The sequence below is a fragment of the Rhinatrema bivittatum genome, chromosome 2, assembly GCF_901001135.1.
Source record: "Rhinatrema bivittatum chromosome 2, aRhiBiv1.1, whole genome shotgun sequence".
Taxonomy (NCBI): Eukaryota; Metazoa; Chordata; class Amphibia; order Gymnophiona; family Rhinatrematidae; genus Rhinatrema; species Rhinatrema bivittatum.
The window spans coordinates 459027078-459043904 of record NC_042616.1 but is presented as its reverse complement, the minus strand read 5'-3'; the positions used below and the strand labels follow the sequence as shown (position 1 = coordinate 459043904).

Genomic DNA, 16827 nt, shown 5'->3' with positions numbered 1-16827 from the left:
CTAAATGGTGCTATGAAAGAAGCCATCAAAGCCTAAAAGGCATCTTTTTGTATGATTTGTTAGACACCACACTGTCCTTTTAACTTTGTTTTCTTTTACCTTATGGCCACATTTTTGCCCCTTCCCATTGTTTGTTTAAAAATACCATCTTGGAAGCCCAGATAAAATGAATTCAATGTATTATAAAAAGCTCGAAGGAAAACCAAGTGACTGTCATCATAGTTTAATGGTGAGGTGAAGGAGACAGTTAAAGCAAAATGGGCATCTTTCAAAAAAAGGAAAGCAGATCCAAATGAAGAAAATAGGCCAGAGTGTAAGTACTGACAAATAGTAAGGCAAGTCAAAAAAACCAGTTAGAGAAGAAACTTGCCATAGAGGCAAAAATTAATAATACAAACTTTTTCAAGTATATTCAAGGCCAAATGATAGTGAGTCAGTGAGGCTGCTAGATGACTGAGGATCATGGGATGATATTTCAAGGATTGCTGAGTAGAGATGGGATCCTCTTTTGAAGAAGGAGCATGGCGTGTTTCAACACAGAATGGCAAACCTGTTGAGGAGGGCTTTAAATTAGAATCATTGGGGATGGATGACAAAACCTTAAGGAAAGTACTCTTATGGAAATGGGGGGAAAAAAGGGCAATATTTGGGAAGCTATGTACACTAATGTTCATAGTATGGTAAATGAAGTCTCAGATCTAGAGGCAATCATGGAAGAAGCTGATTTAGACCTGTTGCAGAGACTCGGTACATGGAAACCATGACTGGGGTATAGTTATACTGGGCTCCAATCTATTCAGAAACGACTGTGTAGGAAGGAAGCAACAGTATTGCTGGGTTTGCAAGGTAAGGAGGAGGCACTGTGTGTTAATAACATACAGGCCGATACAGTACTGTTAGCCTGCTCTTGGACGCGCGTTTTCCCTTACCCCTTATTCAGTAAGGGGAGGAAAACGCGCGTCCAACCCGCAGCACCTAATAGCGCCCTCAACATGCAAATGCATGTTGATGGCCCTATTAGGTATGTGCGCGGGATACAGAAAGTAAAATGTGCAGCCAAGCCGCACATTTTACTTTCAGAAATTAGTGCCGACCCAAAGGTCGGCACTAATTTCTTCCGGCACCGGGAAAGTGCACAGAAAAGCAGTAAAAACTGCTTTTCTGTGCACCCTCTGACTTAATATCATGGCGATATTAAGTCGGAGGTCCCAAAGAGTAAAAAAAGTATTAAAAAAAAATTTGAATTCGGCCCGCAGCTGTCGGGCCAAAAACCGGACGCTCAATTTTGCTGGCGTCCAGTTTCCGAGCCCGTGGCTGTCAGCGGGCTCGAGAACCGACGCCGGCAAAATTGAGCGTCGGCTGGCAAACCCGCTGACAGCCGCCGCTCCGGGCTAAAAGGAGGTGCTAGGGACGCGCCTCCTTTTACCCGATTCTACCGCACCTCCTCATTTGAATACTGAATCGCGCGCGCTGGGAGAGCGGGCGTTCGTCCGCTCTCCCGCGTTTTTACTGAATCGGCCTGATAGTAATGATGGCCAATAAAGACCAGATGGTCCATCCAGTCTGCCCAGCAATTTGCTTATGGTAGTAACTCCCATTCCATGCAGATTACCCCCATGTGTTCTGTTAAGGTAGTATCTGCCACTCCTCTGGAAAGAAGGAATGGATCATCTATTTATATTGGTGTAATATACAGATCTCCATCACAGGCAGAGGAGATGGCTAGAGATTTAATAGAGGGTATTCACAGGATTGCTGTGAAAGGGGAGGTGCTACTGCTAGGGGATTTCAATCTGTTTGGGACATTCCAGCTGCAGTATCTTCTAGAAGCGGGGAGATCCTGGATTGTCTGTCTGCAAGGAGAACTGTTCTGTCAACTGGTAACAGAACCCACATAGGAGGGGGAGATACTGGACCTGGTGCTTACCAAGAGGGACAGTATTTCTGATGTAGTAGTTAATGACCATCTGGGATCCAGTGACTACTGGATGGTGTGGTTCACTATTAGGACACAAGAGATGAAGGTTCATTCTAAAGTGAGGATCCTAGACTTCAGGAAAAACTACCGTTCTTATAATGGGGGAATACCTCACAGAGTCATTAGCTGAATGGGAAAATTTGACAGGAAGCAGAAGGGTAGTGGGCAAAACTAAAAGGAGATACCATAAGGGCAACTGGTCCTTTTGTTAGGAAATAAAGGGAAGAGGAAAAAGAGTCTGTTATGTTTTTCTAAAGAAGTAATTGAAAAGGTTAGCATTCATAAACCACAAGAGATCACAGAAAGTGGAAGACTGGTGACAATAACTGGAAAAATTAAGAGAAGCTGGAAAAGTAGTCAGGCATGCAAAAATTTAAAAAGAAGAAAAAAATAGCAAATACAGTAAAACAAGGGGACAAGACTGTTTTTTAGATATGTTAGTGATAGAAAGAAGTGCAGTAGTGTGAAGCTCAAAGGTGAAGAAAAAGCAAAATTGCTTAACAAATAATTCTGTTTATCTTCACTGTGGAAGGACCTGGAGCAGGACCACATAAAGCAAACTCAAATAAGATTGGCAGTAAGGTAAACCTCAATCGAATTTTCAGAAGAGTGTTTGTGAGGATGTGGTACATCCAAGGATAGTAAGAGAACTTAGGGCCTGACTCATTTTAGACTTTTTTCCTATTCTGTGTCTATAGGAAAATAACTTAGTGAATCAGGCCCTTAGATATGTCCTGTCAGCTCTGCTGGCTGACCTTTTTCAATGCTTCTTTAGAGTCTGGAGTAGTCCCAGAAGACTGGAAAAGGGTGAATGTGTTCCTATTCATAAAAGTGGAAGTAAGGAGGAGGCTGGGAACTACAGACCAGTTAGTTTGATCTCTAATGGAATTGCTGCTAAAACAGAGGATCGTGCAATTATTGGAATCCAATGGATTGCAAGATCTGAGGCAGCTTGGTTTTACCAGAGGTAAATCTTGTCAGGTGAATCTGATCAGTTTCTTTGATTGGGTGACCAAGGAGTTGGATCAAGGGAGAGTGCTAGACATAGTGTACTTGGATTTCAGTAAAATCTTTGACATGGTTGCACACCGAAGACCTATAAATAAATTGAGCACTCTTGGTATGGAACCTAGAGTGACTGACTGGATTAGAAACTGGCTGAGCATTTAGACGATAAAGGGTAGTGGTAAATGGAGATTTCTCTGAGGAGGGGGTTGTTACTAGTGGTGTACCTCCAGGGATCTGTTCTTTTCAATATTTTTGTGAGCGACTTTATTTATTTATTTATTTATTTATTTAGCGTTTTTTTATATACCGATAGCCGTTTGCACATCGTATCGGTTTACAGATAACTTAAAACTTTTGGCAGTGCCATTACATCGAACAATAACTATGCCTACAGGAAAATAACAAGATAAACAATGAAACTAGGTAACTATTTACAGGGTTCAACGGTGTATCAACAAGGAACTGGTTGGGGAAAGAGTCCACAATTTGAGCAAGGAGCTGGGTAGGCAGAGGAGAGTTACGAGAATTGTGATTGAGCAAAGAGGTAGCAGAAGAAAGGTTTCAAAGAGAGTAATAGCAGGGGGGGGGAGAGAGGAGAGGGAAGAGCGATTTAAATTGGGAGTAAGCAGAAGGGCAACAGGAGCACATTGTAAGAGGCAATACGAGGGAAAGTACTATACACAGCTCAGGAGGTCGTCGGGAAGATGGTTATCGTGCGAAGGGTAGGCCTGTAAGAATAGCCAGGTTTTTAGCTTTTTTTTAAATTTGGGTGTAGAGGTTTCAGTGCGTAAGTCCAGGGGCATAGAATTCCATAGGGAGGGGCCAGCCAGGGAAAAGGCTCTGTTCATTGTGGAAATAAGTTTAGTGGATTTGATAGAGGGGGTACGGAGTGTCCCTTGGAGGGCAGAACGAGTAGGTCTGGTGGATGTGCGAAGAAGCAGTGGCGGGTTGATCCAGTCGGTGTTTTCATTGGTGATGCTTTTATGAATGAGGGAAAGAACTTTGAAAAGGATATGAGATTGTATTGGCAACCAGTGGAGTTTGATAAGTGTAGGAGTGATGTGGTCACGTTTTCTGGAGTTAGTAAGGATACGTGCTGAGGCGTTCTGTAGGAGTTGCAATGGTTTAGTCTGTATAGCAGGGAGGCCAAGGAAGAGTGCATTACAGTAGTCTATTTTGGAAAAGATAATAGACTGTAGTACTGTGCGAAAGTCAGTGAAGAATAAGAGGAGCCAGAGTTTGTAATTTGAAATAGCAGTCAGATAGGATAGATTTAATGAAGGGTTTGAGAGAGAGCTGGTTGTCAATAAGGATGCCAAGGCTACGGGTGTGGGCGGGGAAGGGTGTGGTGGAGTACGCAAGGGGAATGGAGGGAGAGGATTGTTTGTTAGAGATGATGAGGAGAAGGATTGTCAGGAAAGGTTTGTCCTTTTGCTGATGATACCAGAATCTATCAAGATGGACAGCCAGGAAGGTGTGGAAAACATGAGGAGGGATCTAGTGAAGCTCGAGGAATGGTCTAAGGTCTGGCAGCTAAGATTTAATGTTAAAAAGTGCAGAGTAATGCATTTAGGGGCGGATTTTCAGAGCCCTGCTCTCCTAAATCCGCCCAAAACCGGGCGGATTTAGGCGAGCAGGGCCCTGCGCGCCGGTGAGCCTATTTTACGTAGGCCTACCGGCGCGCGCAGAGCCCCGGGACTCGCGTAAGTCCCGGGGTTCTCCGAGGGGGGCGGGCCCGGTCGTCGCGGCGTTTAGGGGGCGTGTCGGCAGCGTTTTGGGGGCGGGTATGGGGGCGTGGCTACGGCCCGGGGCGGTCCGGGGGCGTGGCCGCGCCCTCCCTACCCGCCCCCAGGTCGCGTCCCAGCGCGCAACAGGCCCGCTGGCGCGCGGGGATTTACTTCTCCCTCCGGGAGGCGTAAATCCCCGGAGAAAGGTAAGGGGGGGGTGTAGACAGGGCCGGGCGGGTGGGTTAGGTAGAGGAAGGGAGGGGAAGGTGAGGGGAGGGCGTTAGAGGATTCCCTCCAAGGCCACTCCGATTTCGGAGCGGCCTTGGAGGGAACGGGGGTAGGCTGCGCGGCTCGGCGCGCGCCGGCTATACAAAATCGATAGCCTTGCGCGCGCCGATCCCGGATTTTAGCGGATACGCACGGCTCCGCGCGTATCTACTAAAATCCAGCGTACTTTTGTTTGCGCCTGGAGCGCCAACAAAAGTACGCCTATTCGCGGTATTTGAAAATCTACCCCTTAGGGTGCAAAAACCCAAGAGAAATGTACAATATTGGAGGTGAAATTCTTCTAAGCACAAAGGAAGAGCGGTATCTGGGGGTAATGGTATCTGATGTTTTTAAGGTGCCCAAACAGGTGGATAAAGAGATTGTAAAAGCCAGAAAAATTCTTGGTTGCATAGAGAGAGGAATGGTCAGCAGAAAAAGGGAGGTGATATTGTCCCTGTATAGTTCTATGAGGGGAGTATACCTGAATATACTACAATATCCTACATAGGGCAGGAAGGGAGAATGCCAATGCGGGTTTCCTGTCAAGAGAGATGTCCCTTGTGTAGGCAAACGCTTATCCCAGCAAGGGTATGTGAGGGAGTATGCCAGAAACTACCTTAAGAGATTGGCCACAGAGCCCTAGCCAGGTCTTCCTTAAGGATCAACTCTGCAATAGATTCTGGGCCTAGGAAGGATACCTTCAGCCTAGCATAAGTTGGCAGGGCCCAGAGAGGTTAGGCAGGCCCTGATGAGCAGGCAGAGATATAATATATGCTAAGACTTTTATGTCTAAGGACTAGGTATTAAGTAAAGCTAAGGGTGAGCCACATTGTTGGAGTTGACTTTTCAGAACTGTGTTACCTGAAGCTAAGCTCAGCCGTATTGTCTTGAGTTGCCTTTATTCACCCTAAATAAAGAGCAGCTAAGAACAGCTAGAGTCTGCCTCTTTACCTCTGGCTTGGTTCAAGCCACTGCTGCTAGAGTTTTTATTTTTATTTTATTTAGTGAATTTTCTATACCGTCATTTAGAGCAATTTCTTCACAACGGTTCACAACAGGCACAAAATATAAAACAGTATAAAAGAAATACAAATTTGATCAAGTGCCAAACATCTCACTTAAAATACAATTTTACATAATCACATTAAATAAAACATTAAAATGTCAAATATTAATATCCCTAAAATCCTTAGTCTATAGTATAGAATATCTAAAAATCTTAAAAGAAATACCCTTTCAAGAAATAAAGCAGATAAAATAAAACAATTCTATGTGTCTTTGTTCTCTGGGGCAAATGCCAGTGTAAACAGCCAGGTTTTGAGTTACCACATATGGTGGCAAAAGTGGAATCTGCTTGCCTAAGCATTAAGCACAGACAAGACCCCATAGCCACAGGAAGAGAAGGGGGGGAGGGGAAACCCTCCTGCAGAGTTTTTCTTTTTGTTTTTTTTTCTTTTCCTGGGTCCTTCCAGTTCTATTCCCCAGCTTTATACAACAGCCCAAGGGGGCTATCCCTGCCTGTATAGTCAGGGGTCAAGTAGTGAGTAAGGGCTGTCTAGGCCAGCAGGGTTTTTTTTGTTTTTTCCCGCTCTCATATCCCCGAAAGGGTTCAGTGTGTGGAGATAGCTCAGTAAGCAGGGAAGATGGAGCAGGTGATCTAGGTCCTTCCTACCGGCCAGCAGAAATTACAAAACGCTCTATAAACATGTTAATCAGCAGCAGGCAATGGGAGAGCAGGTGGCGCCGCAGCAGGTTCACCGTCGGTGTCGCTGATGCTCCTTAAGATGAACCCTGGAGAAGACCCAGTTGGCTTCTTGAAAAACTTTGAGCACATGGCATGACTAGCAGGTTGGCCAGAGGACAGGTGGGCTACCTATATGGTGAATCTACTCACCAGGGCTCGTCAAGATACCTACCAAACAGCTAATCTGGAAGGGAGGACCACCTACCCAGAAGTCAAGGCAGCATTTCTAGGGAGAGCAGGGTTCACCCCAGAAGCCTACTGACAGTGATTTTGGCAGGGAATTCTACAGGCGGGAGAAAACCCTAAGAACCTATTCCATAGACTTAAAGATGCTGCCCAGAAGTGCCTACACCTAGAAGAGAAAATCGGAGTGGAGATAGCCAAGGTGGTTCTGCTGGAACAGTTTCAGGACAGCCTTGACCCACCTATGCAGCAGTGGGTTTGCTGACACCCAAGCCTTATACTTGAAAAGGCCCTGGAAGTAGCGGAGGCCTATCATCCAGGCCCAGACCATGTCCGAATCACCATGTTTCCGAGAGAAGCCCCTCAACTCAGAGGATGGCAGAGCAGCGCAGGTCCAGCCAGACTTTTCACCTCTCTTGCAACCCTCAGTTGGATCACCATGCTTCGGTTGTGGAGAAAGGGGCCATTTCACAAGAGACTGTCCCTGGAGGAAAGATGAGACTATGAACATTAATGCTTTGACTCCACATTCTTGTAACTCTGTAGATGTCTCCTGCCAGGGAGTTTCTAAGTTTGTAATCCTGGGAGAGCTAGATGGTGTTCTAACATAAGCATTAGTGGACTCTGGTAGTGTCAAAAAGCTCATTCAGAGGATCTTGATGAATCAAATCCAAATTGACTATTATAAAGTAGTGAGTGGGATCATGTGATGCTGTGAGAGACTGGACGCACGCTGCCTTCTCTCCAGGGACCCTTCCCCAATTTTGGATCATAAAACGTCTTACTTTGCTGCTTAAATCTTTTTGCTTGACAGCGTTTGTCTTTCTGCCACCCAAACTTTTTAAATCATTGATTTTTCCCCAGGCTATGACACAGATGTCGACGCATATGGTGCGAAGAGACAGGGAAAAGCAAAGACCGGGAAAGTTCAAAATGGCTGACATAGAGGAAGCCGATGCTGCGGGCTGACTTTTTGATGCGACGGCTGCGGAACCTGCCTCTTCTGAACTAGCAGCCACGATCGTTGCAGCACTGGAAGAGAGACTTAATAAATTGTCTGAACAGATTTTAGGGATCGGGACTCATATAGCCAGTGTTAAGGAGAGCCTCACCGAGTCAGAACAGAGGATATCTGGGCTGGAGGACCCAGTACACATCCTGGAAAACATGATCATTGATCTTAAAGCCTGCCCTATGAGGAAAGGCTAAAAAAGTTAGGGCTATTCAGTTTGGAGAAGAGATGACTGAGAGGGGAATATTATAGAACAGTGGTTCTCAACCTTTTTTCTGTCGGGACACACCTGACAGATGGTTCTCACATGCGTGACACACTGACCCATGATCGTCACAGGGCTAGATGTAAATGTACAGTTTGCATCCACGGGAACCCCCCTGATCCACAATAATGGATGTAAAGCAGAATTATGACATTCCCCGTTCAACTCACTCTACAAAAAAGATATTCTGGTTCTGGTGTCATCTCAGTAACAGCAACTCAAACTCCTTCTACTTTCAGGCTCAATAGCCCTACTTATGAAAAGACAGCAGTTTACCACCAATGCATGTCCTCTTGAGAAAACGCAACAAATAAGACTGATAAAACACTTACATGCTAGTAAAATATCTCTGTAACAGACACAGAACCGACCTAACATACTCCCAGGATCTGTAGTAATGCACATAAACTAATCCACACACAGTTACACCTGTATTATGGAATACACTCAAACAGGAGCAACCCTATCTATGAAAAGGCAACACTACAAATATTAAATCAGGCCCTAAAAACCAATACACCTCTTATTAGGAAAACAGAACTAGCAAGCAGCTATAGATCCCCACACAGAAATAATTGTAAAACTATACTAATAAGCAGAATAAATGTTTCACAACTATGAACAGAATAACATCCAACAATTAAAAACTCATAAAAACTATTAAAAATTCTCCAAACACCAATAAAATATTTCAAAAAAAGCAGACACATCACATAATATTAAATAATTAAAATAGCAGTCAATCAAGAAAAATAAACTTAAAAAGCCACCTTTACTTACCCCCTCCAGCAGCTTTCCTACTCCTCTTCCATGCAGGCTGTAGCACACACCAGAAGCAGCAGTAGTGGCTAAGCTCTATACTGATGGTCCTCTTCCTTAGGGCCCATGTCTCTCACACACACACACACCATACCAGTCATGCCCCCATGACCAGTTTCTGTCTCTCACACACCAATCATCTCCCAGTCTTTGACAAACACACCAGTCACCTTCCTGAACAGTTTCTCTCATGCCATACACACACACACAGGCTTCCCACTCCCGTGTTCCACTTACATATATGGGCTTCTCACTCTCATAATCACTTTCTCTTTCTCACATACACTCACCAGTCTCTCACTCCCATGCTTGTTCTCTCCACATGCACAGGCTTCTCATTCCCATAATCACTTTCTTTCTCTCACACATACACACACACCAGTCACCTGATCTCTCTCATGCATACACACACAGGCTTCCCACTCCCATGTTCTCTTTCAGATATACAGGCTTCTCACTCCCATGCTGTGTCTCACACACACACAGGTTTCTCACTCCCATGCTCACTCTTCACATGTACAGGCTTCTTATTCCCATAATCACTTTCTTTCTCTCTCTCTCTCACACACACCCGTCACCTGATCTCTCTCATGCATATACACACACACACAGGCTTCCCACTTCCATGTTCTGTCTTACATACACAGGCTTCTCCCTCCCATGCTGTGTCTCACACACACCCAGGTTCTCACTCCCATGCTCACTCTCTTCACATGCACAGGCTTCTCATTCCCATAATCACTTTCTCTGTTACACACACACACACCCAGTCTCTCATTTCCATGCTCGCTCTCCACGTGCACAGGCTTCTCATTCCCTGAATCACATTCTCTCTCTCACATTCACATACACACCAGTCACACCGTCACCTTACCAACCAGTCTCTCTCATATACATGCACACACACAGGCTTCCCACTCCCATGCTCTCTCTCACATAATCAGGCTTCTCACTCCCATGCTTTCTTTCACATACACCCCCACAACACCAGGCTTCTTACTCCCATGCTTTCTCACATACCCAGATTTCTCACTTCCATGCTTTCTCTCTCTCTCTCTCTCTCTCACACACACACATCCCTGACTGTCTCACACTCTCACATACACATCAGTCATCTCCTTGAGCAGTAACTTTCATTGTCTCTCACATATACACATACATCAGCTCTCTGACCAGTTTCTCTCAATCACACACATACTCTCGATCAAATACATTCTCTCACTTACACACAGGCTCTCAATCACACACATTCTCTCACTTACACACAGGCTGGCTGGCTGCTTCTCTCTCTTTCTGTCACTCACTTCCTCTCCCCCCCCCAGCACAAACGGTAGCTGCTCCTCCAGCCCCCGCAGGCCAAGAAGGAAGAATTCCATCGATCGCGGGAGGCTCATGCTGCTCTCTCCTTTCCCTTCCGCTTTCTCCCCCAAAGCAGGAAGATCAGCTGCCTCTCCTGCTGCCACCGGCCTCCTGCTATCTTCGGGCATCCGAACTTCCTGTCGGGGGGGGGGGGGTAGCGGAAGCGCAGCGCACAATGTCCGCTTCCTCCCTCCCCCCCCCCCAAGCAGGAAGATCGGCGGACCATATGGCCCGACGCCCGAAGATAGCAGGAGGCCGGTGGCAGCAGGAGAGGCAGCTGATCTTCCTGCTTTGGGGGAGAAAGCGGAAGCTGTGCGCGACGCTTCCGCTCCCCCACCCCAAGCAGGAAGATCGACGGACCATACGGCCCGACGCCCGAAGATAGCAGGAGAACGGGTGGCAGCAGGAGAGGCAGCTGATCTTCCTGCATTGGGGGGAGGAAGCGGAAGCTGCACGCGGCGCTTCTGCTCTCCCCCCGAACAGGAAGACCGGTTGGCCATACGGCCGCAGCAGCGCTTCCCCATGTGTGCCGTGATGGCGCGCGAGGCGTGGGTTCTCTTGCGGCACGGCCTTTCTTCTTCCCGCGCACCACTTCCTGTTCCGGGTCCGGGGGGGGGGGGGGAATGCAGGCGCGGGAAGAAGAAAAGGCCAGCCGCGGATGCCACAGCTTTTTTTGCACCGCTGCCGTTCCCGCTGGGCTTGAACGTGCTGATAGCCCGGCGGCAACGGCAGCAGGGAAGAACGAGCAGCGGGAGGGACTGGGAGCCACGCGACACACCTGCCGGTGCTTGGCGACACACTAGTGTGTCGCGACGCACCGGTTGAGAACCGCTGTTATAGAAGTCTACAAAATCATGAAAGGACTTGAACAAGTTAATGAAAATCGGTTATTTACTCCCTTGCAGGCCGATACAGTGCAGTACGCTCCAGCAGAGCGCACTATTAACCCGCGATTAGATGTGTGTTTTCGACGTGCTAGCTTTACCCCTTATTCAGTAAGGGGTAATAGCGCGTCAAAAACGTGCGTCCAACCCCCCCCCCCCCCCCCGAAACTAATAGCACCCGCAACATGCAAATGCATGTTGATGGCCCTATTAGTTATTCCCGCGCAATTCAGAAAGTAAAATGTGCAGCCAAGCCGCACATTTTACTTTCAGAAATTAGCGCCTACCCAAAGGTAGGCGTTAATTTCTCTGGGAGAATGCACAGAAAAGCAGTAAAAACTGCTTTTCTGTGCACCCTCCGGCGTAATATCATGGCAATATTAAGTCTGAGGTCCCGAAAGTTTAGAAAAAAGTTAAAAAAAAAAAAAAATTTGAAATCGGCTCGTGGCTCACAGGTTGAAAACCGGACGCTCAATTTTGCCAGTGTCCGGTTTCCGAACCTGTGGCTGTCAGTGGGTTTGAGAACTGATGCAGGCAAAATTGAGCGTCGGCTGTCAAACCCGCTGACAGCCGCCGCTCCGGTCCAAAAGGAGGTGCTAGGGACGCGCTAGTGTCCCTAGCACCTGCTGTTACAGTAATTATTAAGCAATAGAAGCTTGTGATCTATCTAATGTCTGGGTACTTGCCAGGTACATGTGACTTGGTTTGGCCACTGTTGGAAACAGGATACTGGGCTTGATGGACCCTTGGTCTTACCCAGTATAGCATATCTTATGATCACAGAGAAACAATTTAAGATTGATCAGCATTCTTGAATCTGTTCCCAACAATCAACTAGTGGAGGTACTGGAACAAGGGCTGCCGCAAGCCCTGGCTCTAACTATGAATAAAGGACCCCTACGCCTGGAAAGAACGCACAGGTTGGGCCCCCAACAACAGTGACAGCAGTCTCCACAAAATGGGCGGAATGACAAATCTCGTGTAGTTATTTTTCGAGTCCTTAATTTTTCCTAAAAGTGGACATTCTTAGGGCGTACAGGCAGATGCAAAATCTGCACTATGAAGGGCATACAATTTTACTTTTTCAAGACTATTCTGCTGCTGTGGCTGAAAAGAGACCATCCTTTTTCACCGGTTTGTGCTCAATTGATTAAGAAAAACCTGTGCATTACTCTCTTATTCCCTGCTAAACTGAGGGTTATTCATCATGGCAGCGTGCTACATTTCACCACTGCACAGGAGGCTGTGCTTTTGCTCCAGAACATGGATACTGCCTGAATAACTTACTTGCTGTGGTATTATGCGAATTGCCTTATATAACTATGCTGATGCACTCCTTATCTGACTGACCGAGCAAAGATTGGATAAATTTGCCTTTTTTTAATGTTTTTCATTTGTCATTTTTCTTTTTCTCGTGAAGGGGGAGGGGTCCTCGTGGCCTTGTGGTACACAAGCCCTTTTATGTGGATCTTAGCTAGATTCTTTTGTGTTTCTTGCTATTTGTTTTTGTTTCCATATTCACGTTGTTCTTTTTGGACTTGGGGAGGAAAGGGTGTTGGGTTTGGAGAAGTTTATGGGCACCAATGCAGATGTTTTCTTATTTTTCATGAGTCTTCATCAAAGGTGTCAATTAGTATGGTATGCCTTAGGGTGACCCAGGCTGGGGGGGGGGGGGTCATCTCTCTCCTTCGTTTGATGCTAAGTAATCTCTTTCTTCATCCTCCACTACTATATTTGTACTATGGCTAAGAATCATGGAATGTATGTGTTGTAGGTAATGTAGTGAAGTGCTTCAGATTGTTACAGGCCATGTGGCGTTTTCACACTGATATAGCCTTACTCCAAGAAACACATTTAACTGCTATTGAACATGCTAAATTGCAGAAACAATGGGTTGGGCAAGTATATCATGCATCCACTAATATGCATAAGCTGGGCATGGTAAAGATTTGTGTAACAATATTGCATTTTCAGCTGCTTAAATTTATTCAGGACCCTGAAGGTCGTTATATTTTTGTGGAGGGAAAATTATTTGGGCACCACATACTTCTAGGAAGTGTATATGCAGCCAATGTATATTCTCTCTCTATTTTTGCTCAGATAGTAAACATGTTAACACCTTATTCTCACATTCCTATTCTTATCAGGGGGGTGATTTTAATGTGATTTCGGATCCCCAAGTGGATTGGTCTCCTGCCAAAGCTCCTAGTTATAATGCCCAGAGACAGGGAATTCCATACTTGTGTGAGCATCTTCATCTTTTAGATGTTTGGAGGTGCCTCCACCCTTTGGAAATTGACTTTACTCATTATTCAAGGGCACATGACACGAAGTCCAGATCAGCCTATTTACTGTTATCCGACACCTCTTTCTTACAAGTGCAGGATGCAGACATCGGGCTTCTAGAAATATCAGATCATGCGCCAGTGAGGGTCATTTTGAAGGGATTTACGGATATTGTTCCTAGAAGCAATTGTAAATTTCCCCATTGTTTGTATAATGATAAGGCTTTTCATTCCTATTTCAGTGAGCAGTGGAAAAAGTATGTGGAGTTTGCCGGTATTCATTCTGAAACCCCCTTACTATATTGGGACGCAGCAAAAGCTCTGAGTGGGGTTGTCATATCCTATGTAATACGGCAAAAACGGATGAGGCCCAAAGAGATCCTTAGGTTGGAAAAGCAGTTATGCTCTAATTAAACGAAACTGCTTACTGACCCTTCTCCATTGCATAAAACACAGTTTCTGTCTTCGCAGGTTGCACTTAAAGCTTTGCTTCACCAGCATACACAAAAAGGTATTTTGTATTATAAATTTCAATTTTTCCTCCATGGTAATAAAACCAGTCACATGTTAGCTTTACTCTGGACTTGGCGGGGGAAATCATACATAGTGGAAATGAGAGGGCCAAATGGCCACCTTGTATGGACCTCTAAAGAGATAAGAGACTTATTTGTCACTTACTATAAACACATCTCTTCAGCTGAAGAAGTGGTTATTCTTGCTGCAAAGAGGTACCTGAATAAGACTCATCAACCTGTTATAACAGAAGATCACTTGCAAGCCCTTAATGCTCCTTTCACATTTACTGAGATTTACTCCCTCATTAGACAGTCGCCATTATGTAGGCACCTGGCCCAGAAGGGTCACCTGGGGAGTTTTACAAGAAATTGCTCGAAGATATCTGTCTTCCCTTAGGGGGAATGTATGATAGTTTGCTACAACAGGGTGAAGTGCCTGTGGAGACCAACACGGCAACTATATTTGTTTTACCAAAACTGGGTAGGGATTTAAAGTTGTGTTTTCTGTGGGTATTCAGGAAGCACCTTCAGACAGCTTTTTGATCTAAAAGGCAAATTTATTGATAGCAATACAAAGACAATATATAAGAAGAAACAAGGAAAAGAGGAAGTCGTTGTTTCCTGGAGACGCAGGTCAGTGGCAACTGGGCATCAAGCTTGCTTCTCAGCTCTGGACTGCTTGGGTCGAGACTTTTAAACTTTTTTCATTGTCCAATAGAAATACATTGATGCACATCCTGGGTGTATTAATTTCAGTCAATATCCAATTATGAACGTAGCTTTATTGTCCAATCAGGTACCGTCTCTGGGGTGTTGCCATCTTCCGGTATTGAGCTTTGCCAAAGCACATGGTTGTGGAATATGTTGCCAGCAGAATCAGGAAATACACATTCAGGCTTAAGGCCTATATACATTCCCCCCCTTGAATCGTTTGGGAACGATTCACCAATGAAAGGCTGAGATTGTATTTCCTGGAATGAAATGGTCATAGCATCAATTTAGTATGACCCACCTTTTGGACTGTTAAAAATGGCTTCCATATTCTTTATGGTGTTGAATCATTATTTTTATAAAACTCACATTCATAATCACAATCACAATTGTTCAGGCATACTCATTTTGTACTTTGTTTTATTGTCATTCAATCTCACATTCATTCTTCAGGTATTGTTCTGGCCTTCTTCCAGTTGATCCAAGATTCTGTAACGTGGTCCTATTAGCAGCATATGAATCAATAGATCTACTTAATGATTGATTATTGATTGTAAATGAATGGTTAGAATAGTTGAAGCAATAATCCATCATTCTACTCAGGGTTAATGCCACTGTCTTAGGTTGCCCAGGGTACGCAATCCTAATGATTTGCTACCTGGTGCTTACCCGTCATCGTGAAGCATAACAGCCTGAGGAAATAACATTGCTGCTGGTAAATGAAAGGCCTCCTTTAATATGGTATAGGAGTTCATAGTTGTCTTCACAGTAATGCAGGATGATGTCGTAGGCCATTAAAATAACAAACTTCATTCATTCTCACAATTAACCATTGCAAACTCACTTAGAAATGTAAGCCACTTTAAACTGTGTTTCCCGTCAATTAAACCAAATTATATGGAAATGCAATCTTTTCCTTAAGAAATTCTCACTCATTAGCTTCAGAAGGAGATTCAATCATGCTCATCATTAGGTGTTGTCTAACTGCGGTGACTTGAGAGTAACTTGAGAGTATTTGAGACATAGCAGAAGCAATAGTTATAATTAATTAATAGAAGCAAAACCATGCTTGGGAGTACTATTGCTTATGTCTTAGCCTACCATGCATTTGAACACTTTGGGAATATAAACAAATGCTTAAAATCTGAATTAGGAGTAGGATGTCGAAGGAGACATCAATATGGATGAGGGATAAGAAATCTCTGTAACCAATGGGATGGTATCTGCAAACTCTACTAAATGTAATGTTTAAGAATAGGGAAATCAAATGAATGTCATAATTCTGTCTTCAATCACCAAGAATAACTATATAGACCTTTGGGGACTACATTAAACCTTTAAACTTACTAAATGTACTCAAATTGAAGAGGACATACTTGTCTGCACAGCCCATTCACATGAGCTGCCCAAGAACGGTGTGAAGGCTCTGAACTGACAAACTATGCTGCAGCACATTGCGCCGGCCTGTCACTGGCTCGTAGATATCTGAACAAGTCTGGACTAGGAAGGGCAGAGTGTAGCAACTGAAGATAAATATAACGTGGAAAGTAATATTGAAATCATAGATGGTAAGTCAAACTAGTTATCTATGGGACCTAGGGATGAATGATCATCTTAATTAATCATATAATAGATATGAGTGAACTGGGAATAGCAGCAAAACTTTAGTATTTTAAATTAATGTGGTGTGTAACATGTTGGTGTATGTAGATGTATGTAGATATCCAAATCATGGCATTTGCAGAATGGCATATGGGCTTGGAGTATATGGCAATCAATTATCACTAACATTTGACAAAGCATAGTGTGGTGTAATGTATAACAATTAGTCTTTGTGTAAAGAGCTGACAATAATTGGGAATGGATCTAATCTGATCAGGGCAATAAGATTCACACAATCATGAGAACTGCATTAATGTAGAGTACAACAACATAAAGGCAAAATATAATCAAGCAAGAGTAGTAAAGTTCAATGATGAGTGGAAGATGAATTCTGTGTTAAGGCTGAGACTTCCATAGAAGGGATGGGAAGAATGGAGTAAGTCCCATAAATGTTGTTTTCACGCTTTC

The 16827-nt window shown here is 44.6% G+C and overlaps 1 protein-coding gene across 4 annotated transcripts in view; it reads left to right on the top strand.

The window, feature by feature from the left end:
- The window catches only part of SLC25A17 (solute carrier family 25 member 17), a 100612-nt gene that overhangs the window by 9947 nt on the left and 73838 nt on the right, over positions 1-16827 (top strand). The window lies entirely within an intron of this gene.